The following is a 14,915-nucleotide window of genomic DNA, read 5'->3' as shown; positions in this document are numbered from 1 at the left end:
TCCACCGGCACCCACGTCCCCACAGGGCCATCCCAGTTGAGGGGTGTGGTGTGGCTCGCACCCTTTGGCTTTTAATGACTCTGTATTTAGCTCTGTCTCTTATAGTCTACATGGCTATCTACAAGTTTGTTTTTTTCTATCTGCGCATTCCTGTCCCTGCATCTCGCCTCCAGGGCCGTCATGAGAGGGGTGCAGGGGGGCAAACTGCCCCAGGCCTTGCGCTTGCTGGGGGCCTCGCGGCCCCCTCTCCTAAGTGAAAGGCAGCACAGTCTCCCGTGTCCTTTATTCACACGGGGGACTGTGCTGACCCTGCAATGATTTTGCTGTTTCTTATGAAGCCCGCAACAAACAGCAAAATAATGGGAGACAGCAGGGCTCAGAAGTGGACTGTGCTGCCTCTCGTCATTCAGCTGAAAACGTGGACATGCTGAATGACAAGAGAGGACTCCTGTCAGTCAGTGTGTTCACGTTGCTCAGCGTGACCATACTGACTGACAGGAGACGAGTTCTCTCTTGTCAATTAGTGTGTTCATGTTGTCAGCGTGATAACAATGACTGATGGGAGAGGAGTTCTCTCTTGTCAGTTAGTGTGTTCACGTTGCTCAGCGTGACCACACTGACTGATGGGAGAGGTCTCCTCTCCTGTCAGTCAGTGTGTTTACGTGCTCAGCGTGACCACACTGACTGACAGGAGAGGAGTTCTCTCTTGTCAGTCAGTGTGTTCACGTTGCTCAGCGTGACCAAGCTGACTGATGGGAGAGGTCTCCTCTCCTGGCAGTCAGTGTGTTTACATGCTCAGCGTGATCACGCTGACTGATGGGAGAGGAGTTCTCTCTTGTCAGTCAGTGTGTTCACGTTGCTCAGCGTGACCACGCTGACTGATGGGAGAGGAGTTCTCTCTTGTCAGTGTGTTGACGTTGCTCAGCATGACCACGCTGACTGACAGGAGAGGAGCTCTCTCTTGTCTGTCAGTGTCAGGGGCGTTGCTGGGGGGGGGGCTAAGGGGGCTATAGTCCCTGATCTTTTGGTTGTAGCCCCGGATAGAATCTCAGGAGCTTCAGCCAAAAGACTAGCTAGCCCCCAGTCCCAACAGTTCCGACATCAGCCTAGCCCCGGGTCTTTTCCAGACCTAGCAACTCCCCTGGTCAGTGTGTTCACGTTGCTTAGCGTGACCACACTGACTGACAGGAGAGGACTGCTCTCCTGTCAGTCAGTGTGTTCTTGTTGTCAGCGTAATCACGCTGGCTGATTGGAGAGGAGTTCTCTGTTGTCAGTCAGTGTGTTCACGTTGCTCAGCGTGACCATGCTGATTGATGGGAGAGGAATTCTCTTTTGTCAGTCAGTTTGTTCACGTTGCTCATCATGACCACGCTGACTGACAGGAGAGGACTGCTCTCCTGTCAGTCAGTGTGTTCTTGTTGTCAGCGTAATCACGCTGGCTGATTGGAGAGGAGTTCTCTGTTGTCAGTCAGTGTGTTCACGTTGCTCATCATGACCACGCTGACTGATAGGAGGGGACTCCTCTCCTGCCACCCAGTGTGTTCATGTTGTCAGCGTGATCATGCTGACTGATGGGAGAGGAGTTCTCTCTTGTCAGGCAGCATGTCTACGTGTCGGCTGCGTGCATGCTTTTTAAGGGTGCATGGAGGTAAGGTAAGTGTTTTTTATTTTAAATTAAAAGTGTATATGTGTATTTAAATTAAATTAGTATGTGTATGTATGAATGCATGCATGCATGTTGGTGTTTGTGTCAATGCTGTGTTTTGTTTTATGTATGCATGAATGTATGGAGTTGTGTAACTGGTGGATGAATGCATGGGTGAAAGTGTTTTTTTGTGAGTGTGTGTTCAGCACCACCCCTAAAAGTAGCCGCCCTGGGGGCCACTCCATTAAGGGGTGGGTTCATGGCATCAGAGGTGCATCTAGGCTAAAATGTCAGGGGGGAAGGGGACTAACACTTCAAATGTTGGGAGAGGCGCTAACGTCAGAGGCTGTGAGGAAGGGGCAAACTTCCTTGTGTGGGGGCACCTAACATCTTTCCACATTTCGAATGAAACTATTCTGGTGAAGCTTCAATGTTACAAGCAGCTACCTCTTGCCTTCATTTCTGAAACGTCACACTTAAGGACTGCTGTGGAAATGAGATATCTCATGTCACCACTTCCCTTCTAATCACTCCCCTATCCAAGTGCTAACCCCACATCACGATTTCAATTACCTAAAAATGTATGGATATGAATGCAGGTGCTAACAGTGAAATTACTTCTCATGGCCATGCTAATCCCTATGGGAATTCTCACCCAGTTCCTGCCTTCCCCACCCAAAACACCTTCTCACTGGAACTCTTAAGCTACCTTTAAACAGTGTTTCCTCAAAGGAGTCTTCTGAGAATTCATGACTTCATTGGAGTTGTAAGGACGTAACTGATGTAATAAAAATGTCTTAATCAGGTCTGCCTTTGGCCACTCAATTTAAAAACACCCTGCGTGTCTTTCAATGAAGTTCTTTTAAAAATAACCATTGGCAAAGCCAACAGTTTTGGCTTGTGTACAAGTATTAGACATTTACCAGGCACTGCTATCAGCTGCTCAGGTACTCAAACCATTTTGCACTGGCACTATCAATGGCCAGCTAATACCAATACAGAAGTGCATTTCCCATGCCTACACAAATGCCCAGAGTGTTAGCATTGCCAGTGCTCTTTTTGCTTTACCCTTGATGCACAGGACTATGCACCAAGGTTAAAGCAAACATACTACTTGGCTAAATTTGCCCACATTGAATGTAGGCCAATCCAGCCAGAAATAACACTTATGGTACACAGTCAGCCTGGATATACTTTTTGTGGCATGGCATTTTTACTGGCTGGGAGTCCGTACATGGTAATAATGGCATATATTGATGCAGCCTGCATCGACATAATTAGAACAACCAGCATGACTATATTTTTATACTAGCATATCTCGCGTGGAAAGGCGGCATGAAATGTATTGGAAAATGTTCCTATGCACAATTTGTGATTTGCAACTATTGGGAATTTCCATGTGCTTTTATACAAAACCAATTGCAAACTGTATGGATTTCTACCCATTTTTGCAAAGAAAGTGCTGTAAAATGCATACTTTTAACCCAATGTTTCAAACATTTTCTTGGGAGTGAGAACCCCCCTCAAGCAACCCTTGTTTGGTCTGGGCTCCCTCACTGTGCTCTCTTGATCCTGCCTAATTGGCACAAATATTTAAGCCTCTTAAGTTCGGAAATGTACCAGCCTCCACTGTACATCATTTGTCACTGTATATGATGTGTGTTTTAATGCGCACACAGGGGCAGGGTACTCCTTAATGATATGATGTGGCATTTATAACGTACCTGTACACAAGTGTTTCTAGGCGCGACAAGGCAGGAGGAAGAAACAAAAGAGTAGGACAAAACACAGATTTTACTAGGCCTTGTGTCATTCTGATCGCGCAAGAGCAGGGAATGGGGGAGGGGAGAAGTGCCAAGGGTGGGGTAGAATGCAGAAGTGCAGGAACAAAGGAGAAACAAGAGTGCAGCCAACTGGTGGCAAGTGTGAGTACTCATAAGTGCAGCCAACGGGTGGACAATAAGGGCAAGAGCGGGGACTGTAGGGTTACAGATACAGACCACAAGTTCAGGGAGCCAAGAGGCAGTGCGGGATTGCTACAGGAAAGGCAGGGACCTGGGCCCGAATTCAGAGCTTGACCAGGTGACCAGTGCATGGATCAGGCAGGTAATCAGCAAGGGAGAGGAAGAGAGAAGGCAGAAGCAAATAAACAGGTCTTGAGGTGCTTCCGGAACCGGAGATGGTTCTCCTCAAGTTTCAGCAAGGCAGGGAGGCTGTTACCAGAGGGAGGCCCCAGCCGAAGAAAGAGATCTGCCCTCAACTCTTTGCTTGGAAAAGTGACTAACCCTCAGAGAATTGGAGGTGGTGCAGTGGAGAGCTCATGCCATCCTATATATATTTATTCATATGATAAAAAAGTTAGTCTGGCATGAAACTTTCTTCAGTAGAGAAATCTAACTTTGCTGTAGTTGATTTGGAGTTGTATTAATAAACCATATTTGGGATCCTGCACACAAACTCAAGGGGAGATTTCTCGAGTCTCCTGTTTGCGGATGTGCCGCTGCTGGCTGAGTGCAAAAAATTGTAAGGGGGCCTCACCAAATGTTTTGCCCCGGGCCTCACCACATCTTCTGACAGCCCTGCTCACCTCTTTATCTACACCCAGGCTTCAGTCCATCCCTATTGCTCATCTGTCCCTTGGAAGAGTATTGGGGAGTGGGGAGGGTCACCCAGGCAAGCCGTGGAGCCACACAAAACTACAAACCAACATTGTGGTACATTCACATACAGGCATCCAATTTGCAGTTCCACAAGGATAACCTTTGATAGTGGCCATCCCAAGAGAATAAATAACAGTTAGACTCTGGGAGGTGCACATTAACAAACTGCATATTTCATTCACCAAGGGGAAGATGGAGGCCCGTTCAGGGAAGCCCAGCCACTCATAGAACGTCCAATGTTACTTAATATAGTTTCATAGAACATAAGGGGGCTAAATAACACCATAAAGGGACAAAAAATAATTTCCCATGTCAAAAAACAAAAGGCAAACATCGTCCTCCTCCAAGAAACCCACTTATCTGAAACAGAAGCCGTCAAACTGAAAATAAATCCATAAAACATTGCCTTTTCTCTTAGGCAAAAGGAACTAAAATGAAGTTATAATACTTATTAGCACCCTGGCGGGGGAAGCCAGCCAATCAGATGGCTAGGAACGTGGGCTTGATCCGCTGGAGAAAGCCTGCTTTCCATACCGTCAGACAGACGGCTCCCCCTGATGCCATCCACCCTCCGTCCCCTTATTTATTTATTTTTTAATTCCACCCACCTCACTTACCTTATTTCGGCTGCGGCGGCACTCGCCGCTGCACCTTCCGCTCTGCTTCCGATGGCTGCCATGGAAAGGAAATTAAATTATATTTTATTTATATCGCGCTCGTACACACGTGTTTCAGAGCGCGACCAGGCAAGGGGAGGGGAAACAGGGGAGAACAAAAACAAAGATCTTACTAGACCCAGTGACATTGAGAATGCGCAAGTGCACGGGGAAAGGAAAAGGGGGAAAGCGCATGGAAGGGGGGAGAAATGGAAAGTGCGGAACAGAGGAGAGATAATAATAAGTAAAATAAATAAATAAAGGCGATAAACACTGGTAGTGCAGCCGGCAAATGGCAAAGTGTTAGGTTAGTCAGATAGGGTGTGTCTGATGAGTGCAGAAGAAGAGTGGGTGTGGGACTGTATGGGTACAGATACAGGCCCCAGTACATGGGGTGGCCCAGAGGCAGGACAGGAGGGTGGCACGGTGAGCAGGTACTTGGGCCCGAAGGACAGAGGGTGGCCAGGTTCACAGTGCTGAAAGAGAAAGCAGATCGGCATGGGAGAAGAGGGGCAAAGGCAGAAGCGAAGAGGATGGTCTAGAGGTGTTTCCGGAACCATATATCTTTCTCCTCAAGTTTCAAGGTGGCAGGGAGGCAGTTCCAGAGGGAGGCCCCAGCCGAAGACCGAGATCTACCCCCAGCTCGTTTCTTTGAAAAACGACTGACCCGTATGGAGCCCTGCCTTCCCTTTCCATGTTGGCCATCTTGGAACAGTCTTTTTGCTCCGTGAACGGGATGCTGTGAGGCTCCCTGTTCACGGAGCGATAATACTGTAATTTAGCCCCGTCCCATGGCTGGGACGGGTGGTAATGGCCTTATGTACCTGCTCCACCGGCATCACTGGGGGGTAATGGCCTGGGACCCATGTTAATTGCCCTCACTTTGCTTGTGCCGTTAACTCGGGACCCGGGCGTTACTCCCAGTTGATGGCTGTGGAACGGGTACGTAACGCCACATTAAAGCAGCAATCAAGGCAAGCATAACATATACCGAAACATACTCAAAAGGGAGATGGGCACTTTGTTCATCAGAAATCAACGGTAAAAAGTATCACATAATGAACATCGATGCACCGACATGCATCGAGCCAGGTTTTTGGAAATCTCTGTGCAAAAAGATTGAACCATATGCTGAGAGCAATTACATTCTTGCCGAGGATTGGAATCTCCCATTGGACACAATCCTGGATAGAAATTCGAGGGTAAGGTTCTCATGGGTAAAGGCCCATGAATCGCTAATCACTATGATTAACAAGTGTCACTTGACGGACATTTGGAGACTTGGAACCCCGAAGAATTTGACTACACATTGTACTCTAACACCTACAATTCTTACACGATGATAGATCATGTTTTAATCAGAAGCCTTTTAAGGAACAGCATTGTGGGCACTAAAATAGACCCCATTGTCTTATCCGATCACACGCCTATCTCACTCTTGGTAGATCACAACCTTACATCAACCCATAATAGAAAATGAAGGCTTAATACCTCACTACCCAATGACACAGAATTTACCAAAGGAATAGAAGATTTTTCAAGGGAATTCTTCTCCATTAACCAAACAGAACACATTAGACTGGAAATTGTATGGGACGCTATCAAGGCAACACTTAAAGGGGAAATAATCAAGTTTCATCTAAGAAAAAGAGAGTCCACATGGAATTCATAGTCAGCCTCAATAAAATAAAATAGGCAGAGAGACAATATCAAGGTGACAAATCAGACCAAGCCTGGGAGAACATGATCAAAATAAAATTCGAATTTAATTTTAAAAATTGACAATTGCTGCCAAAATAACGTTGGTGAATATTAAGGCAAAATACCATGGAGGCTCAAATAAGGCTGGGAAACTATTGGCTAGATACTCAAAAGGAAAAAAACAAAAATGCAATCAATTAAAAATAAGAAATGGGGAAACCCTCACTAAAGAAGGGGGAAATAGCCCACGTTTTTGCTGACTTCTACAACTCTCTATACTCTAACACTGAAGACTCTCCAAACACACAGACTGACATGGTTCAGTTCCTGGACAGTATTCCAATAAATAGGGCAAGGAAAGTTGAACTAGAATGTACGAATAGCCTCATCACAACAACTCAATTATGAAAGCAATCTCAAACATGAAGAGTGGGAAAGCTCCAGGTCCAGATGGCTACCCAATAAAATTCTTCCAATCCTTCCTGACCTCTCTTACTCCTAAATTACACACATTTTATTAACATTTTAGCAACAATGCCCCCCTCAAAGGGGACCTTTTGAAGAAGCCAAAATAATCATCCTACCAAAAAATAGGCCCCACCAACCCAAAAAATGACAGACCTATCTCACTGATTAACGTTGACTGCAAAGCCTATGGCAAAATTCTCGCAAACAGATTAGAAAAAGCCCTACCAAACCTGATAACAAATTATCAAGTAGGATTCATAAAAGAAAGGCATGCCTATGCAAACACTAGACTCTTATCTGACATAATATCTATCCCTCAACCAGAACCAAGATTGATGTTGGCGCTGCATGCTGAAAAGGCAATTGATCACCTGGAATGGAACTTTCTATCCAGGCACTGAGGTGGCACGGCATAGATTACGGCTTTATTAATTTGGACAAATGCCTTTACCAAGGGCTTTTATCTTGGTCAACAGAACACTCTCCTCCATGTTCCCTCTAGACAGAGGCAATAGACAAGGCTGCCCACTATAACCACTTCTCTATGTCCTGGCACTCGAACCTCTGCTGCAATCCATTAGAAACTATCGGACCATTACAGGAATCCAAATCCAAAACCATCAATTCAAATTAGCTGCATATGCAGATGACGTTATTCTTTTTCTCTCTAATACTGACTCTTCAGTGCGGCATGTTATGCTACACACAGAGAACTACGGGAGAGTCTCCGGTTACAAACAAAACAAAGAAAAAACAGAACTATTACCATTTATCAATTAAATGCATAAAAGATTACCTAGATGATTTGGAACTCTGTTGGATAAAAGACAACGTTAAATATCTGGGAACTGAGTTTACACCAAACTTAGAATCAACCAATTCCAGAGCCCAAACATCCACAATTAAAAAAATAAAGAAAAGAATTAGAGAAATGGCCACCATTGTTTCTTTCATGGTGGGGAAGACTGGGCACAATAATGCTATACCCTGTTGCAATGAACCCCGTCCCCTTCAACAATTAATTCTACAACAAAATTCCTTTGCAACGATAAACACCTGAGAATCTCCATTAAAAAAACTAAAGACGAGCAAAAACCAGGGAGGGGTCAAATTTCCCACCTTCCTCGCATACCATAAGGGCTTCATCCTAGCCCAAATTAACCAAATCACATATCATCCTTCAATGGATAAAGGAGAGAAACCAAGATGGGTTGAACTGGAAGAATCCCTACCTTATCCATTTCCACTGGACTGCAGTCTCATAATGAGTGCTAAGATCTACAAAGCCTATACAGTACTAGCCGCCTCCTCCAAAAATGTTAAACAATCCTCTAAAATCCCTGTTACAATTAAAAATAAACTTAGTAGCTCCCATTCTGACATAACCCCAAGCTCATAATTAACAAAAAAAACAGTATTTTGGGAAGCATGGATCTAGAAGAAAATAGGTTACATTGATTAACTTTCAGATAAAAATAAGCCATTCACATTTGCTGAACTTCAACGCAAAAACGGTCAGCCAAACTAAGAATTTGGTAACTCTCTAAAACGAATAGAAGTAATAAACAAACTTAGGACAAACAACGTATCACCAAAATACCAATACCATGGAGGGCGTTCAGCTGACAGGCAAATCATAGCAGGCCAGCACATTCTATAAAAATAGAATCCCCATTAACACAGCAACAATAATCTGCTCTACCTCCGATAACAAATGGGAACAACATTTAGCCATTGATATCACCCCAGTGGAACAGATGCATTAACCCCTTACGTGCCCGGCTATTATGCAAGTCTATGCAAAAAGGACAAGCATACTCGTCCTTGGCACTTATTAAAGAATTAGCAGAGCGTTGCGAGCTGCCAGCAAAACCCAAACCCTATTTTGTACTACACAGGGCTCTATGGTATCCAGACAGAATGCACAAGGCCAGAATCATGGAAAGCCCAAAGTGCGAGAGATGTAATGTTCCACAAGAAGTACCCACACTTGAGCACATGCTCTTTCTTTGCCCATGCTTACCCAGTGTTTGGAAGAAGGCAGCACAGTCTATCTTAGGCATTCTACAGCTGAACCCTGATAGTGCACTAAAAGAACTTTGCATCAGTACCTTGAATAAAGACAACCCACTATCCCCTAAGAACACACAGCTTCTAGACACATTGTTAGCATCTGCCATGTAATGCATCACCTCCCACTGGAAAAATCAAGAACCCCCGTCCCTTAGACTATGGTGGAACTTCGCTTGCCAGTGCCACAGGCTAGAAAAACCTCTGCTGGGACCAAAGGTCACTTGCTAACTTTACACAAATATGGAACACTTACAAATCGACCTAAATCACATCAACATAGTGCCCCAAGCATAGGTCAAAATCTGGAAGTCCAGAAGCCCCCCTTATACAACATCATCCACTCCTACTCCCCTAAAACAATCCGTGGGTGGATACAATGGTCGAGGATCTGGCTATTCCCTCCCTGTCCAACCCCCAATGATGAAATAGATGTACGATAAGACATTGATGGAAGATACCGAGACTCGACCCTCTAGATGCTTGTGGTTCCCACTTGGGCCAACCTAACCACAACTAAAACTAACAAAGATGTGATATTTAGAATAAATATACATACTCTCAAAACATACTGCGAGTTCAGCCAAGGACTTCGTTTACACCATAGACCTAGATGGACCGGCTATAGCGGAGCTATAGTTACAAACTACTCACAGGACACTCTTCAAAGCTCTGGTCCTTCAAACATCCATTACCCTCTTCCTCACAACCTCTGTCGCTTTCCTTTTCTCCCCTAAACCTAGTGCAAACCAGTCCCCAACCAGACCTGAATAAGACCTACGAAGGGGCAACTACCAGTTCCTAACTTCAAATCCAACTTACAAAACCCAAACAGAGAGTAATAGTTGACAAGAGATTGACAGTGTTTAAAATCAGGAATCCAAAACCTCGGCTAAGCAAAATGCAACAGAGATCTGTTTTATAACTCGCTGGGACATATTGCCGGCTCAGACATGCATTGTATGCATTTCACCATCTAAGCGCAGCATCCAATGTATACCTGCCGTCCAACTTTCTCACAGACCATATGATATGATAGTTTATTTATATAGCACCTATACACAATGTGTTTCAAAGCGCTTCAAGGCAAGGGAGGGAACAAGGGAAAATACAACAACATTCTTACAGGCCATGAAGAGTAAGGATGTGAAATTAACTATCGTGCTCGGCCTGACGACATTTCAGATAGTGCAAGAGCTAAGACATAGATAAGGAAGGGAGGGGGAGAGTGGGAAGGAAATGGAAACAGACAGGCGACTACCGTACTAGGCCTGACGACATTTCTGGTAGAGCCGGAGAAAAACAAAAGGTGAGGGAGAGGGGTGCAGAAAGGGAGGGGAGGAACAAAACAAGCGACTATCGTACTAGGCCTGACAAAGTTTCAGATGATCCTGGAGGGAGGGGGGACAGTAAGGTGATGGGGGAGCGACAGACGAGGTTGCTATCATACTAGATCCGGAGACAATTCTGATAGAGTAAGTGCATAGAAGAAAGTAAGGGGAAGAGAGAACAGAGAGTAAGCAGTCAAAAAGAGTGGAGAAGCAAGAGGGGAGAGCGACTACAATTGCAGAAGTCAGTAGTAACACATAATGTTGCAAGCCAGGATACAAGGTGAAGATGGGAACAGCATGATTCAGGGCCACCATGAGTACAAGATGCAAAGGAAGTCCAGCATGTGAGTTGAGAAAGAGTGACGCACCGTGAATGAATGAAGTCCATAAAAGTCAAATCCAGCATTGGCCACAAGACGGTGATGGTGAAATCAGAATGTATCAGGACAGACTCCTGGGTGCAGGAAGGGGGGGGGCAGAATGGAACAACACGCGGGGACCAAAGAGGAAACCATATGAAACTACACTGAATACTAGTCTATGTTGGCAGGGATTACGCATGTGTTGAAATGTTTGTTGTGCCCTGCAAAATATTATCAAATCAAAAGTGTACTGAACAGACCTGCACAGAGGTATGTTTGAATATCGTTTTTTTTTTAAATGGTCACTTCGTTAGTACATCTTATAGTTTTTTCCCCGTGAAGACAGCAACATCATCTTTGACTTTTGGTTTTTGCTTTGGAACACAGGGAACTGTTTTTTAAAAATTGTAGATGTGCTTGGTGTGTTTTACAGTGTGTCTTTATTTTTTGCGCCGCCTAAGCTGTGGTGTAAGCATACGTCGCTATTTCTTTTAAATTAGCCGCAAAGCTCTTTGTCGTGGGCTTCAATAATTACCGCAGAAATGACTTCATGGTAATTAGGGAAACGTCATACCGGTGCCCAAGTAGAGCGTGCCTTTCGCACTCTGCGCAGCGGGCGCTAAAGCCACGCACTGTCATTTGACTTGGTTTTCAAAATGCCTGCAAGGTGAGGGCCGGCACACAAACGGCGCATCAGCGCTCTGCGCCATCGCTCACCTTTTATTAAATAGGCCTCCTAGTGTGTGGAAACCGGGCGCCATATTGATCAATCCATTTGCTGGGCTAGCCCGAAGACAACAACGCACACAGTCCCAAAGTGGGGAATACAGCAATCTGAAAATAGGGGTGGGGGAAGAAGAGGCCAAACAATTTCCTCTGCCAAAGTTGGCACGTGCCGGCAGATGTAAAGACATGCACTAACCTTTGTCTGAAGGTTCATGGTCGATTCTGTACAGGAATAGGCACACAGTATTTGCAAAATGCATAACTGTGGACCTGCTCCTAGTTAGCGATTCAGACATTTTGAGGAAACTGATGCGAAGCACAGTGTTCAGGACTTGCTTCTTAGCAGAATAAGAGGGATCTTTACCACCCCACCCAGGTAGCGTGGACTTTGATTCTTTGTCCGCTTTCTCCTCTGATTGCCCACCAGCACCTGTACCAGAGTAGACACTAATCCAAGTATAGCAGGACACTGGCTTAGAGCTACTAGAGCCCGGGAGTTCAAGGGTAGAGCCGAGCGTTAATGCCATCTGCTGGATCTCGGCCATTGCAAAGTTTCACCCTCTGGCATTTGTACCCTCTCAGCCCCTTCATCCCCTCACCCGACACATTCTAATTCCGCCCCTTCACATACCTGCCCAAATAATCGATTAGATTCAGAGACCTGGTTTTAACTTTGCATTGTGGGATTTGTAATCCAGGACTCCCAGTGGCAGAAAGGTCAACTGAAACCAGGCCTGGACTATTGCTTACCGAATGGAATAAATAACGTTGGCATGTGTGCCATCACAGGATTGTATTAGCTCATTCCCTAGGCAATCCCTGGGACTGCAAAAAATATGATCACTCATTGCCACAACCTGTAGCTGTTTTTAGATGATTAACAAGCAACAGCGTCAACAGCATAACAGCAAAAAGAAAAGGTATTTGGTTTTGACTAAGGAATTTATTCATAGACATTTTACTATGGCCTGTAAACATCAAATTACTCTTTTACTATGTGACGGGTGATTCAGAAAACACAAATGATTTTAAATTTAAAAACAAAACATTTAACTGGAGGAACACACTGAAAGTCACTGCTGAGAAAAGAATAAAAGAGTGCTGCAGTCGCAAAGATTCACTTTCCAGTAAAGGCAAGCAGGGTACACTTTCCGCCGCTACGTGTACCTTCGTTGCTCAGAAACCAATAGTTCTGCTTGATCAAACTAATAGCATATGAAAGATGAGCGCTCTTGCTGAAAAGCACTCTGACGGCGTACCCGCTTGTCTCTCTTGATATGAACTGCTCTAACCGCTTGTCTCTTTTGTCATTCCATGCTGGCGATCAAGCACAGCATTGCATGGTGTGCCCACAGCATAGTGGGTCTAGCCCCTGCTATGGCCCTCAGTCATTCAAGACAGCTTACATAAATACCTTGCACACAGACCTTTCGATCATTTTGGAAGAAAAACAGATCAATTTATTAAAGAGTCAACTTAAGGGGGATCTTAGCAATGTGGTCCTAAGCACATTCCTCGGATGGCCTTATGCCATTCCCGGGCTTCAAAACTGGTGAACCCATCACTTCGATTTAACGTTCCTTCTGGGTGAACATCACGTTTAAGTCCTTCTGGGTCAGAGCCTGCTTCTGGCATCCTTTCATACTAGGACCAGTCTCTTAACTCCTGTACCCCTGTATGGAGTGAAGCCAGGCCACTGTGCAGTGGTTAAGGAGTCCAACTCTCCTTAAGGGTGAAAGTACCCGTCGCACCCAGCCTGGCTCCTGCAGCCAGCGGGTAATGCTCGCGATTAGCATCCACAGCGTGATTCCTCCTAAGCTAGGATCGCCCCGTAACTCTCATTCTCCCCCTTTCAGCCTACTTGTATCCAGCTTTCAGGAGCGCATCAAAGATATCTAGCAGAGAAACAGTGTGTCCTCCGTCCGATAAACGCACCTCATGTGATGAGAAATTTTTCGGATCCTTGTCACGGATCATCCGTTGTCTGATAAACCCTCGCCCTTCCACCGGAATGAATCTTTCCATTGTCCTATTTATCCTCTGCCTAGATCTTTCCACTGCATTACCTGACAGTGCTCCTCGCCATTCCTGCCTGGGAATTATTTCTGACCAAACAATTTCAGTGTCCCCAAACATTTGTGCCAAGGTCCTTATGACCTCTTGCATTTGGCCCAGCAGCAGCATTACCACCCAGGTGGATCACCAAAACGTTAGGTGCTGCGGCTCTTCTGAGTTGCCTTTTAACAGTTGCTATCACTCCGTAGCCAATGTCAGGCTCCATTTCCGCTCGTGCCACAAACGAATGCCCTATGACCCACACCTTTGCATCTGCTGGAGGTAACCAGAAAAAAATGAAAGCACTCATCCATCAACATTGCACAAGTTATTTCTATTTTTGGTTTGCACACATAAGAACCATAAACAATAAATGTCCAAGCATTTATCGACAGCCTGGCTGTCAAGCAACCTTCTATGGATGTCCCCATCTGCAACGTGCTCACCTTTACGTAGGACTATGAACATCCGGCACCCCCGTCATGTTCACTGGGCATATACCCATCTGCCCCATCATTTGTATTTCCTGTCCGGACATCCCTTGTTGAAAGGCTGTTGTGGATGCACCAATCCTAACGGAATGTGAAGACCAACCCGTCCCTTGAAAAACGGCCTTTTGTAGCATCATTGCCAACACCTTCCTGAACTGGAAAAGAGTTACCAGCAACCGTCCCTTTGTACTAGCAGGTATGCCCCCTTAATAGGTTTTCCCGCTAGGTAGTGCAAAAGCAGCGTGGTGGGGCAACTACTTGTGTCTGTTGACCCATTTAATGTTATACTCCAACCCCTTCCCTTCAGATCACTGTTGGACATTCTAACCCTGATCAACAACCCCCCAGTATTAAAGGAGACATCGCCTAACATCAGTGCCCTTCACCTCATGTCCTTTTTACTCTGTGCGACCAACACATCAACGTGCTGAGCCCAAAAGAAGAGGCCTTCTCTGGCACAGCTGGGCATTTTAAAGACCACCCAGGCCAGAAGCTGTTATCAGTCGGCCTTGTGGGCGGCCCCTTCCGTTTCCGGCCTCCGTTCGTGAGGAGTGGAGGCGGAAAGGGTCAAAGGGGCCAGAGGGGCAGCCCAAGATGTCGCTGCCCCTCTAATGCCCCTATACGGTGCTGGTGCAGCTGCTGAGTGCTGTGACCCTGCAGTGGCGCCTCAATGCCCCTTTTACGGGTGCTGGTGCAGCTGCTGAGTGTTGTGACCCTGCAGTGGCGCTCCTGCATCAGTGACGCCGATCG

The 14,915-nt window shown here is 45.7% G+C and overlaps 1 protein-coding gene across 3 annotated transcripts in view; it reads left to right on the top strand.

The window, feature by feature from the left end:
* The window catches only part of CACNB3 (calcium voltage-gated channel auxiliary subunit beta 3), a 544,884-nt gene that overhangs the window by 483,287 nt on the left and 46,682 nt on the right, over window positions 1-14,915 (top strand). The gene's annotated exons all lie outside the window — the stretch shown is intronic.

The sequence above is a fragment of the Ambystoma mexicanum genome, chromosome 3q, assembly GCF_040938575.1.
Source record: "Ambystoma mexicanum isolate Mex_15411 chromosome 3q, UKY_AmexF1_1, whole genome shotgun sequence".
Lineage (NCBI taxonomy): Eukaryota > Metazoa > Chordata > Amphibia > Caudata > Ambystomatidae > Ambystoma > Ambystoma mexicanum.
This window is presented reverse-complemented; position numbering and strand designations above follow the sequence as displayed.